Source organism: Myotis daubentonii, chromosome 1 (genome assembly GCF_963259705.1).
Source record: "Myotis daubentonii chromosome 1, mMyoDau2.1, whole genome shotgun sequence".
NCBI classification, from domain to species: domain Eukaryota; kingdom Metazoa; phylum Chordata; class Mammalia; order Chiroptera; family Vespertilionidae; genus Myotis; species Myotis daubentonii.
The window spans coordinates 25996173-26009458 of NC_081840.1; the positions used below are offsets into that span (position 1 = coordinate 25996173).

Sequence of the window (13286 nt, forward strand, 5' to 3'; positions counted from 1 at the left end):
CACCACCAAACCAGTATTATATGAAATGCTGAAAGGTATCCTTTAAGAAGAGGAAGAGGAAGAAAAAGGTAAAGATACAAATTATGAACAACAAATATGCATCTATCAACAAGTGAATCTAAGAATCAAGTGAATAAATAATCTGATGAACAGAATGAACTGGTGATTATAATAGAATCAGGGACATAGAAAGGTAATGGACTGACTATTCTTGGGGGGGCAAGGGGTGTGGGAGATGCGGGAAGAGACTGGACAAAAATCGTGCACCAATGGATGAGGACAGTGGGTGGGGAGTGAGGGTGGAGGGTGGGGTGGGAACTGGGAGGAGGGGAGTTATGGGGGGAAAAAAGAGGAACAAATGTAATAACCTGAACAATAAAGATTTAATTTAAAAAAAAAAGTTGTATGAGTTCCTCAGATATTTTGGATATTAAACCCTTATCAGATATATCATTAACATATATCTTCTCCCATTCAGTAGGCTGTCTGTTTGCTGGTGGAGAATTTTTTTCCTTTTTAAGGCTAAATAATATTACATAAAAAAAAAAAAAAAGTTATAGTTTCCTGTTACCCTTCCTGACCCCAGAATTCCCCAGCCCAGGTAATCCTTAATATTTTGGTAGCTATCCTTCTAGAGACTGGTAATGTTGACATTATCATCTCCATTTTACAATAAAACTGAGGTTCAGAGGTTAAATTTACTCAAGGTCACACAAATGGTAAGTGGCTGAGCTGAGACTGAAAGCACGATCAGTCTGGTTCCAAGTCCAGCTGTCTCCCACTGCTTCCAACTCAGTACCCACTCCTTAAAACAATCGGCCATTTTCATTCACCACAGGAAAGGGGGAAACTATGTGTGGCCCACAGCCAGTCTTACTCCTCCACTTTCCCAACTAAATGGAAAACACAGACAGAGCTGGCCAAGCACACCCTGTCCCTGTAACATTAGCACTGCTTTACGCTTCCTCAATCTAAGCTGTCATGGGTGCGGCAGAACCTTCACCTCTAACCTCCTCAAGGCCAACCTAAGGCTCATCTGGCTCTGAAAACAAAGGCAGGGCAATGGGGAAGAGAAGGTCAAGCCTCACCTACAGGAGAGCCTGGGTCTCTGGGTCAGAAAAAAAAAAAAGGGGGAAGGACACTCCTTCAGGAACCCCAATGAGTTCTTAAAAACAGCACTGGAGGGGAGGGGGCATCTCAAGGAGGCCCCAGACCCACCTTTGCTCCCTGAAGTCAGAACACACTTTCTGCAGAAAGACAGAAAGAAGACTGCAACAAGGCATGATACAGAGTAAGTTTGCAGAGCCACTCAAAATCCCCATCACAGAGCCCTCAGAACCAAAGGAACTCAGAATTTCTGCTCTGGCATATCCCCAAATGGACCCTCTAAAAACCCAAAAACTGCATGGATTTCTAGCTGCCAGGGTTTTATCCCTATGGTCTCCTCTCCTCCAAAGAATAAAAATAAAAGCCCCTTGGGCTATATGGAGATGCTTTTTTCCATAGGACATTAAAGTTGTCCTTTCAAATTATGTACATTTGCACATTTTTGTGACTTTGAGTACCTATGCTGAGATGGGGGTGGGGGGGACAGGAAATAAGTCATTATATTGCTTTTCATGAGGAAGTTAAAATTTATCCAGTTTGCAATTCCAGGAAGTTTCCTATTTCCCTTCATGGGATAACCAATGTCTGATTAAGCCTGAGCCATAACTGACCCAGCATCACTATTTACATGTACAGAGAGTGATAAATGTCAACTGGTTATCAAAGGCCTTTTTTCCCCATTTGTAAAATCGGACTAAAACCTTCCTCACAGTATTTATTATATGATGTCTTATCTGAAAACACTTTGTAAAATGAAAAAAGTCTTTATTGCTATTAATATGGATACCCAGCCTGCAGAGGAAGCTTAAACCAGGCCTTTCCATCCTTAAGGGGCTTGAAATCTATAAGGATAAATGAGACTAACCAAAACACTAAAGAACAATTCAAAAAACTTGTTAACTTGTGTGCTGAAAAGAATTCCTAGGAGGCATGGGGTGATTATATGGCAAAGAGCATTCAATGAATATTTGTTCAATTAATAAATGCATTCAGATGCACTGCTTGAAAAATACCTACCTTGTTGCTATTCACAGAAAGTTTTACCAACACCAGAGCCTCTGAAATCTGTTTATTCTACTGTTGCTCATATATATATATATATATATATATATATATATATATATATATATATATATATATATATATACATACATGAGGCCCGGTGCACAAAAATTTGTGCACTCGGGGGGTAGGGGGGGGCGTCCCTCAGCCCGGCCTGTGCCCTCTCACAATCTGGGACCCCTCGGGGATGACCACCTGCTGGCTTAGGCCTGCTCCCCGGGAGATCGGGCCTAAGCTGGCAATCAGACATCCCTCTGGCAGCCTGGCAGCCCTCAGGGGATGTCCACTTGCCAGCGGGGAGCAGAACTAAGCTGCAGTCAGACATCCTTAGCGCTGCTGAGGAGGCAGGAGAGGCTCCCACCACCACCGCTGTACTGGCAGCCATCAGCCTGGCTTGTGGCTGAGCAGAGCTCCCCACTGTGGGAGCGCACTGACCACCAGAGGGCAGCTCCTGCATTGAGTGTCTGCCCCCTGGTGGTCAGTGTGTGTCATAGTGACCAGTCATTCAAAATCTTTCTGCTGTTAGGGTCAGTTTGCATATTATCCTTTTACTATATAGGACAGAGGCCTGGTGCACGGGTGGGGGGTGCTGGTTTGCCCTGAAGGGTGTCCCGGATCAGGGTGGGGGTCCCGCTTGGGTGCCTGGCCAGCTTGGGTGAGGAGCTGATGGCTGTTGGCAGCTGGTCACACCCCCTTCAGGGTGGGGGTCCCCACTGGGGTGCCTGGCCAGTCTGGGTGAGGAGCTGAGGGCCATTTTCAGGCTGGCCGGCAACTGAAGCTCCCAGCCTCTCCTTTTTTTCTTTTTATTCTGGGATTTATTTACCTTCTATAATTGAAACTTTGTTGCTGTCACTGGAGCTGAGAGCAAAAATTTGTGCACTCGGGGGGTAGGGGGGGGGCGGCCTGCTGAAAGCAGGTATCTGGGGTTTGTTTAGCTGCTATAATTGAAACTTTGTTGCTTTCGGAGCTCAGAGGCAGGCCGCGGCAGGCGGGGAACCTTGGCTTCCTCCATCACCGGAGCAAGCAAGCTTCCTGCTCGCTTCAGCTGCATGGCTGCTGGCCGCCATCTTTGTTGGCGGTTAATTTGCATATCTCCCTGATTAGCCAATGGGAAGCGTAGTGAAGGTATGGTCAATTACCCTTTTTGTCTTTTATTAGATAGGATATATATATACCAAAAAAAAGAAATCAGTACTTATAGAGAGCAGCATTTCTTTCAAAGATGGGATTTTTCAAAGCATACACAGACCTTCAAAGGACATGACCCACATCATTATCCTATCTCAGGGGTCCTCAAACTTTTTAAGCAGGGGGCCAGTTCACTGTCCCTCAGACCGTTGGAGGGCCAGACTATAGTTTAAAAAAAAACTATGAACAAATTCCTATGCACACAGCAGTGGCAAAAACACCTGGCGGGCCGGATAAATGTTTTCGGCGGGCCGCATGTGGCCCACGGGATCCCTGTCCTATCTAATAAAAGAGTAATATGCAAATTATCTATCACTCAGCAACAAAGATAGCAGTGCCTTTTAGGGGGGGGACGGGACACTGGCGGCGGCGCCCTGGCGATGCGAGCCCAGGTCCTGCACCCTGGCTGCGCGGAGGGAGGGGCCGGGGGCCCAGTGTCCCTCACCCCGGCCATGTGGAGGGAGGGTCCTCTGGCCAGAGGCCAGGGCACGGGATGTTAGCGTCATTGCAGGAAGGGCTGAGAGACCCTGCACGAATTTTGTACACCAGCCTCTAGTATTTTATAATTCCAGAAATAATAGAACCATCCCCAAAAGATTCTGGAGAACAAATAGAAACAAGCCATCCTGTGTTAACTACTTTGGATTCACAGTGGATGCTAAATATATATGTAAGTAAAGCCAAACTAAGATGCACATGTGTAAATTAAATTTAGGTCGTGACTAATGCCTCCAGAGGCTTCTAAATGAATGATAGAGTTCTAGAAACAAAGACCTGCACCTGAAAATTAGCAAGGGTACTTTCTGCTCTTAGATCAAATTCTTAAGGAGTCCTGTGTTTATGACTGACCTTGCTAAAACATTCTGAACAACCTCCAACACCCCCTCTTTCCTTCACCTCCTCCCACCTCCATGGTTCCCGAGCTGTCTTCTTTTCCTGGTACCAGTCACAGTGAACTTGGTGAACATTAACAGCATTTTATCTCCTACTTTATATTAGTTTTTCATTCAAAGCAGACCTCCCTCCAAATGTCTCTTTTTTAAAAAAAATATTTTTATTGATTTCAGAGAGGAAAGGACAGGGAGAGAGAGATAGAAACATCAATGATGAGAGAGAATCATTGATTGGCTGCCTCCTGCACATCCCCCACTGGGGATTGAGCCCACAACCTGGGCATGTGCCCTGACCGGGAATCAAACCATGACCTCCTGGTTCATAGGTCGATGCTCGACCACTGAGCCACGATGGTCAGGCCCAAATGTCTCTTTTTAGAATTTCATTAATACTACCACTCTGATTCCTCCTCATCAAGGCTCATATCCTCAAAATTTCCTTGCCCTCTCACCTTTTCCTTTAATCGTCTACACCTGATCACTCACTTATCCGTGAACAAATTAATCCAGGAGCTGAGTACAAAGGAGTGGATGAGACAATCACTGACCTGAGGTGACTTTCAATCTCAGCCTGGAACCTGGACCTATACAGAGATGACTACCCAGTCTGCAATCCCAGGAGCCCTTAGGACCAAAGGGCATTTATTGGGAGTCTCATTTTTGCCGGTATTGTATTAGGTCCTTTACTGCCCCCAGCAGGTTAGAAAGACAAAAATATCAGGATAAGAGATATCACAAATCAACATTTATATCTAAAAACTGAGGCTTGGGGAGATGGGAGAAAAAAGATTCCCAAGGAATTCATGCTACTGATCCTATCTATCCATTTCTCTTCTCCCAATTTCTCACTGTTGAATCCAAACCTGCTTTCCTCTTAACACATTGTTTGTGAGTAGTTTTTATCGCGCGCTAACAGGTGGCGCGGGCCATTTTTGCTAACTTTTTGCGCAAATGGCAAGGTTCAGTAAAATTACGATAACTTTAGTTTACGTATTTATACGTTACCCGCATTCTACCGCTAGCCTATAAAAAACGTATTAATACGTGTCCCGCGCTCTACTACACTGGTAGAACGTATAAATACGTAAAACGTGTAAACACGTTTCCCGAATACAATGTGTTAAAAAAAAAAAAAAAGTTATTTCAGGGTTAGAAAATGTTCCCACATGAAAAGCTGATTGGTTAAGTAAAGCCAGAAAACAGGCATTCTCACACCAGACCAAATTCCTAGACCTAGCTCACTCTGCAGTGAAAGGCAATTTGCTTTCTTACTTGGGAGTCCAGGAAGAATTCTCCAAGAATATTTTTCAAGCCCTCCTCCCTTCCAGGGTGATTATTGGTTTGGGGCGCAGATGTTACTGAAAAAGTCAGAACGACTCCTTCAGAGTAGTCAAGCTGAAAGTTGACTGTACACAACACATTCCTCCATTACTCTCAAATTAAATAATCCAAGGGTATTCCCCCACAGTGTTAACTCCTCAAGGGCAAATATCGCGTCCATTTTGTTATCTGTTTACCATCCCCAAAAGAGCTCAGGTGGGTATACATACCTGGCACCGACCACAGGTATTCACTAAAAACCTGCCAAACAAATGATCAGATTTACTTCTTTTTAGTTTCTGTAGCAATCAGGTACCCACCTCCCACCAGCTTGATGTCAAGCCCAACCAGATTATCAGCACACAAATTATTATGGCTTCAAGGTGCAAGTAAAGGGAGGGAGATGGACCAATGAATTCCTATGAAACCCAGAGCCTGTTTTTCTTGTCATACTGCTGTGTAACAAGCAAAATCCCCACAGGACTGAAACAAGGAGGTAGATGGCCTTCCCATGGCAGAGTTTCTACCTGGAGGCGGATGGGAATCAAGGACTGATAAAGGTGTGGCCCAGTCAACATGCCATTTCTTAATTCTCTAGAAATGTCTTGAACATGCCAACTGAAAGATCAGCACCCAGCGAAAACAAAACTGCTCAATGGTTTTCAGGATGGAGAAAGTTTATAATGTACACTAGAGGCCGTGCACTGGTAGGGTCCCATGCGGTTGGTGGTGGCCAGCCAGGGCCTCCCTCCCTTCCCCCTGGTAGGCCCCGCCCCCCCGGTCTAACACTCCTGGAAGAACTCCCAGTCTAGGGAACAATTTGCAAACTACACTTTTACTATATAGAATAACCTCAGCCTAGTCAGCTTATTTCCTTCCTGGCTGGTTAGTCACACAGCTAGAGATGAGTGTTCACATTGCATTTGGATGGGTGGCTGGTCCTACATAATATAAACCTGAAGAAATCAGAACCACAGCCATGAAGGGTTCCAGTTAATGGGGTGGAAGAGAGAGCACATCCAGCCCTCCCAGACAGCATGTTCTCAATTATCGGGCAGTTCTACTACACCTAGATGTCACCAGCTCTTGCCACTGTCCCAGGCTGGGCAAGAGGGACCCAAAGGGGGAAATGACTCAGAGGATACATCTTATTGGCTTAGAGTCAGACGTTGTTTTCCAACTGCAAAGAAGCACAATACAGAGGTAAAATAGTTAAGCAGGCCCAACGTAAGAACAACAGTACCCATTTTAAGGACAGTTCTACCCTTACTAGTAAAGACTCATTCCTCTTTGTAGTTTCGCTATTAGACGCAAAACCACAATCACAGAAGGGGCATGAATTTGTTCCTAACAATATGAATCACACACCATGCTGGGCTCCTAATCCCTTTTCCTGGGACAGGCCCAGAGAAGAGAAGTCAAACACACTGGGGTAGAAAGAACACTAAACTAGGAATCTAGAGCTCTGACTTCTCTCCTGGCCCTGTCACTACTCAGGGAAGTCAGCTTCTGAGCATCCGTTTTCCATTTTCCCTTCTATAAAATGAGGAGGTAGAATGAAATGATCTCCAAAGTTCCACCCTTCCAACTCCAGCATCTCATGAGCCTACAGAGTCTCTCTGCTAGACAAGGAGTTTTGTAGTAACATTTGGATACCATAGTCAATAATTCAGATCTTCAGATAAGAATCTTGTCTCACTTCACTCAGCCTTTTGAGACTCCTAGGACTTGGGAATAGAATTTGCATGAATCCAAACTTTTGGCAATGACTTGTGGCAGGGAAGTTACACACACACACACGGGAATTTTCTGGAAGGACTGATTCTTTGGGTTTGGCTGCAGGCACAGAAACCTAATACAGGTATAGGAGGAAATAATTCAAGTTCCTGGTTTCTGTCCTGTTTGTTGGACAAAGCACATGTGCCCTGTGACCCACATAGTTCTCTGGGGTGGAACCCTCTTGACCCTCTAATAAAAAAACTCAGATGGCTGGCATATGCACGTTTGATCTAGGAGCAGAGAAAGCAGGACAGCTACTGCAATATTTCAGTAACATGGCTGGTATGATGTAAAATCACCCAAGGGTGGATCCCATAGAGGAAATGACACTCCCAGCAGCACCATCTGTTCCTCTTTGTGTCTGGCATGATCTATATTTTTAACCTCCGGTGCAAATGGGTCCACAAGTAAAGAGCCCTACCCCCTACTTCAACGGTTGGCTCTCTATTCAGTAAGCATTCCACTCCAGCCTAGCAGAAGCCTCCAAGCAGGTGCCCAAACCCTGGCATGGGATTTTTCATAAGGAAAGGAAATGCTTCTGAAAACTACAAATTACATTTGATAAGGAAAGCTCTGTGGGATTCATGGTAAAGCTCTCCATAAAACACAATGATCTGATTTAGAACTGAAGCTTCATGCTGAAAATCCTTTTTTAAAAAAAGCAGCAGTACATGTGCACTGAATTTAGACACTATTGCATCTCTCAACTCTCACTACTGTTTACAGTTCTCACCAAAGAGTTGGAAACAATGCTATTGGAGAGTTCAAACTTCATAAACAAAAGATTCTCTGTGTTTGTGTGTATAACATCTTTTCTTAATTCAGGGCAATATCCCCAACACCAAGAGATTTTGCTATAACACTGTCCTTCCACAAACAAACTGCATAACCAAGTACAATGGAAACTTCAAAGTAAAATTTGAATGCAGCTTTTAAAATATCTCCCTGAGAAATAAAAATACATAGCCACAGAAAAACTTTTGCATGGATGTTTATAACAACATCATTCCTAGTCACCAAAAACCATGCAACCCAACTGCCCATTAGCTGATGAATGGATAAACAAAAGGTGTATACAACAGATTATTTAGCAATAAAGTGGAATGAAGTACCACTACATGCTACAACATGGATAAACCTCAACAACATTATGCTTAGTGAAAGAAGTCAATTACTAAAGACTACATATTGTAAGATTCTGTTTATATGAAATGTCCAAATAGGTAAACTATAGAGAGAACAGATTAGTTAGTGGTGGCCATGGGCTGGGAGCACTGTAGAGGAACAGAGAATGACTAAAAGTGGGGTTTCTTTTGGGGGCGATGAAATGTTCTAAAATTAGATTGTGTTGATAGCTATACAACTCTGTAAATATACTAAAATCTATTGAGTTGTTCACTTTAAATGCGTTACTTTTATGATATATAAATGGTCTCAATAAAGCTGTTTTTAAAAAATACATATTAGATTAAATAAAAGCACCCCTCTGAAAAAACTCTCCTGGAGCAAACCTAGAAATGACCTAGGTATATAAAAGATAATATTTAAATCACAGATTATCTATTTGATGGAATATTATAAAGTCATTAAAAATAATTACAGAAGGCTACGTGCCATAAGGAAAGTGGTTATGATATAGCGCTAAGTTAAAAAACAATACAAAATTGAATGTACTCAGATTACCAACTAAAAGAAAAAAACAGAATACATGGAAATGTTTGGATAGTAGAATTATGGTGACTTTTTTCTCCTTTATTTTCCAAGCTTTCTGTAAAATTGTCTCAGTGTACTGATATACACACACGCACACACCTCTATCTTCCTTCAGAAAGTTTGCCTAGCTACAATTTAAATGCAGTTCAGTAGTTGAGTGTCAAGATATGAACCAGGTGGTCACAGTTCAATTCCCCATCAGGGCAAATGCCCATGTTGCTGGCTCCATTCCCAGTAGGGGGTGTGCAGCGGGCAGCCGATCAATGATTCTCTCTCATCATTGCTATTTCTCTCTCTCTCTCTCTCTCTCTCTCTCTCTCTCTCTCTCTCTCTCCCCCCTCCCTTCCTCTCTGAAATCAATAAAAATATATTAAAAAATAATAAAAAGCAAAATAAGCAAAACCACCTTGTTCTCTTTTTCAAAGTTCCCATTCTTAAACCTCCACTTCCTTAATTCACTGAGATCACCTCAGAACAGCCCAAAAAAGGAAGAAAGGGATAAACACTCCTATCTCATTCCCAGAAGCCAGTTTCATTTTACTGGCTATTTCAGAAGCCAAAGCCTAGTGTAGCCAAAATTTCAGCAAGGAGAGTGCACACAGAGCAATTCCACGCCCTGATCTTAAACTTCTGTGGGTGAAAGCAAGTCACTGCAGGCAGGAGTTTGGACTTGGAAAGAGTGGACATTCCCCCACCTAAGAAAAGATGGTAAAAAAGAAGAATTGGGACAGAGCCCCTATTTGTGTCTCTTCTTACAAGATTTTGTGCCCAATCTCCAACTACAGGAGAAAAGAACCCTAAATCATTTCATTTTCACCACAAAGATCTTCTTCTGAGTAATAAAGAATTGTCAGTTACCAATGTTGCCACCTGCAAACCCATTGAGAACCTATTACTGTCATCAGGAATCCCAGGCTAACATTCCCCAAGTCAAGGAAAGGGGCCCTGCCAAAAAGAAAAAAGAAAGAAAGAAAAAGTATATATTTATATATGTGTGTGGGAGGTGTAGTACATTTAAGGGCACATAGCTATCAGGTAATTTTTAAGGATTTACTAACACTGCCAACAGTAACAGGGAACTGCATCTGTTTCTGCTTGAGAAAAAAAGCTTCAACAATATTCTGTTTCTGATTCTTGTATATAGCCTTTAGATGTTTCAAGGGTGGCTATTTTCCTTTTTTGAGATGTAAGAGCCAAGGAGAGAGAATACATCACAGGCAACACCAGAGTCTGTGAAACCCATTTATTTTTCACTACAGTTGCATTTTCTGCTGTTGCTATACCAATACCTTCACAGGGACTCCACTGTCCCCCAGCCCTGACAATAGCACAGGTGGCCTTTCCTGGCTGAAGTGAACCAGTTTGGCGCCACTACAAGGTCTACCAGCAGAGTGGAGACTTCCACACTCAGGTAAGAATCAAAGGATGAGAGAACAAACAGGAACCCTGCTGCTTCCAAGCCAAAAGACTAAAAGTGAAAGAAAAATGACACCATCACAGAAACACATGAGCACTAGAAAAAGAAATCATTCACAGGTGCCTGACAGGCTCTGGGGCTAAAACCTAAGCCTTGTAAAAGGTTATTCTTTCTCCACCTCTACTTTTTCAGATAAAGGTTTTTACACAGAGACCGGAACTTACCATCACCCTAGGGAACAAAGGCTGTTGCCTTGAATCCAACCCAGGGTATGAGTGAACAGATTTTTTTTTTTAATATATTTTATTGATTTTTTACAGAGAGGAAAGGAAAGAGATAGAGAGTTAGAAACATCGATGAGAGAGTTACATCGACAGCTGCCTCCTGCACATCTCCCACCGGGGATGTGCCCGCAACCCAGGCACATGCCCTTGACCGGAATCGAACCTGGGACCTTTCAGTCCGCAGGCCGACGCTCTATCCACTGAGCCAAACCGGATTCGGCAAGTGAACAGATCTTGATGCTCAAGGACAGTCACCCCAATGCTTTCCTGAAATTGCTTCACTGGTCTCAGATCCACAGCTGTTAGCAGCTTCAAATACCCATTACAAAACCCTCAGCCCCATCCTCAAATGACATCTGTCACTCCCACCAATAGGAAAATAGCCTTCCCACATTACAGGCATTATTTCTCACTGCTTTAGTTTTCAAGTTTCCTGCAATATGGCAACCTAAGAATATTAATTTTAAAAAAGACACATTCCATTAAATGCAATCTCACTACAGTGGAATATGTGGGTGGCCCCAGACTGAAGCCATCTTGAGGAGAAGTTGGGGGAGAGTCTCTATCATCACATATGCATTTGTCCCAATGCTTACCCTTAACCCAATTGTCTTAACCATCACCACTCAAGTCTGCATCAGAGCAATATTTGCTTCCAAAGTTTCTTGTTGTTGTTGTTTTTTGAAAGTACTGGGCTTCTTCTATTATTCGTTTCTTCTCATCTTTCTCCTACTGCTTGATGGAATGTCCCCTAAACAAGACATCCCTAACTGTCCAGGCAGATAGAAAAGGGAAAATGAATACTGCCTGTCACTTTCAACCGGGGATCACATGACAGCTCAGGAGCTTAGTAAAAATGCTTCATGCATGCAATTACACAACCTGGCACAATGGGTCTGCTGACATGCAGGATTCCAAGTAGGCATTTCAGACCCATAAGAGGGCATTATGGCCCTGCTGCTACCTCTTGGTAAGTGGGGAACTAGAGGGAAAAGACATGCACATGTGCTGTCTGACCTTCCTTCTCTGCCTGCAAGCAGCTCTCCTAAAGACATTCTCCCCAGTTCACTTGTTTGGGTAAGGAAATGAGTAAAATCATGCGACTCTGTAATTTTTAAAAAAGATATTGTAATTCTCTGACCCCACAAACAGGTACCAGTAGTTACCTGGTTGTCAAAAGAGCTAAGGATATGGAAAAAGAGTGCAAGGAAAGATTTAAAACATAAGGCAAGTTTTCATCTGGGGGATGGAAAAGCATGAAGAAAGTGAAACAATGCTTAGTAGCAATAAACCTAAAGTAAGTTCTTACTTTTAAGAAGCCAAGTGACTTACTACCTTTGGAAGTTGCATATGTGTGTATGGAGGGAGAGGATAGCTATAGGAATTGCTGCCCCAGCAACAGCAAAGCAGGAAATCCCCTGCCAGGAGGTGCACCATTACATAAGAGCACACGTTCAATCACCACGAGATAGAGACCAAGCAGGAAACGAGACAAAATGTTAAGGTCTCTTCATCTGCTAGCCTGCATCAATAACATCTTTTGTTTTTGTTTTGTTAATAACATCTTATTCTACCTTTCTTCCTCTTCTGTCAGCCCAAATTCTGGGCTTTGAGAAGGCACACCTCAGCAAATAAGTTGAACTCTGCCATTTGACAGTGAGTTTGCTCTCAGGGTTTAAACACTGCAGAGCAGAGGTCCAGGCAGGCCCGGTTCTGAGCACCCAGTTCCTGTTCCAGTCTAGCTGTAGGTGATGACTTGTATCACATGCCGTATCTACTACAGTATCCAAAAAGTCCCAGTGTGTACAGGGAAGTCCTACCTATCAGGCCTCTAGTTAATTCATTGGGCACAAGTCCCTTTAGCAGCAAATGGCCACCGATGAAAATTAACAACATAAACAAAAATGACTTAAAGACTGTGAACTCCATGAGGGTTCTGTCTTATTTATTCCAGTATCCCCAAAACCTAGCACAGTGCCTAACATACATTCTGTACCACATAAATACCTGTGAGTACTGAATGGAAGAATAAACAAACAAATGAATGTTGTGCAAACATACCTTGGAGAAAAAGTTAAAGTGCTCAGGATTTGAAAAATAGCCTGAAGAAGTAGTGCTGTTGAAAAGACTCCAGAATGACTCTGGTTTTACCAGAAAGTAAGCAAACTAGAAACTCACAGTAAAATCCAGTAGTTATAGTGTGGGCTCCACCACAAGCTATCTTTGTGACCTTGGGCAAGTTATTTGTTTAGCTTTGGTCTCAACTGAAAAAAAAAGGAGGGGGGGGGGGGAATAATACCAATACCTACCAAAAAAGTTTGTTGTTTATTTAAAGGAGATCAAGAAAGTAAAGTTCTTGGCACAAGGCTCGATACATACCAAGTCCTCAAGAACTTTCCCTATTACTGCTATTATTGCTGCTTTATTGAATACTTCCTTTACTGAGGGGGAAGTAGAGCGCCCCTCCCAAACTCTGAAAATTTTCACTTCTGGTTGAACATGCCTCTAGCTAAAAATGCAAAG

The 13286-nt window shown here is 43.0% G+C and overlaps 1 protein-coding gene across 4 annotated transcripts in view; it reads right to left on the reverse strand.

Annotated features, from left to right (window-relative positions):
* Positions 1–13286, reverse strand: part of SUSD6 (sushi domain containing 6) — a 105303-nt gene that overhangs the window by 90709 nt on the left and 1308 nt on the right. The window lies entirely within an intron of this gene.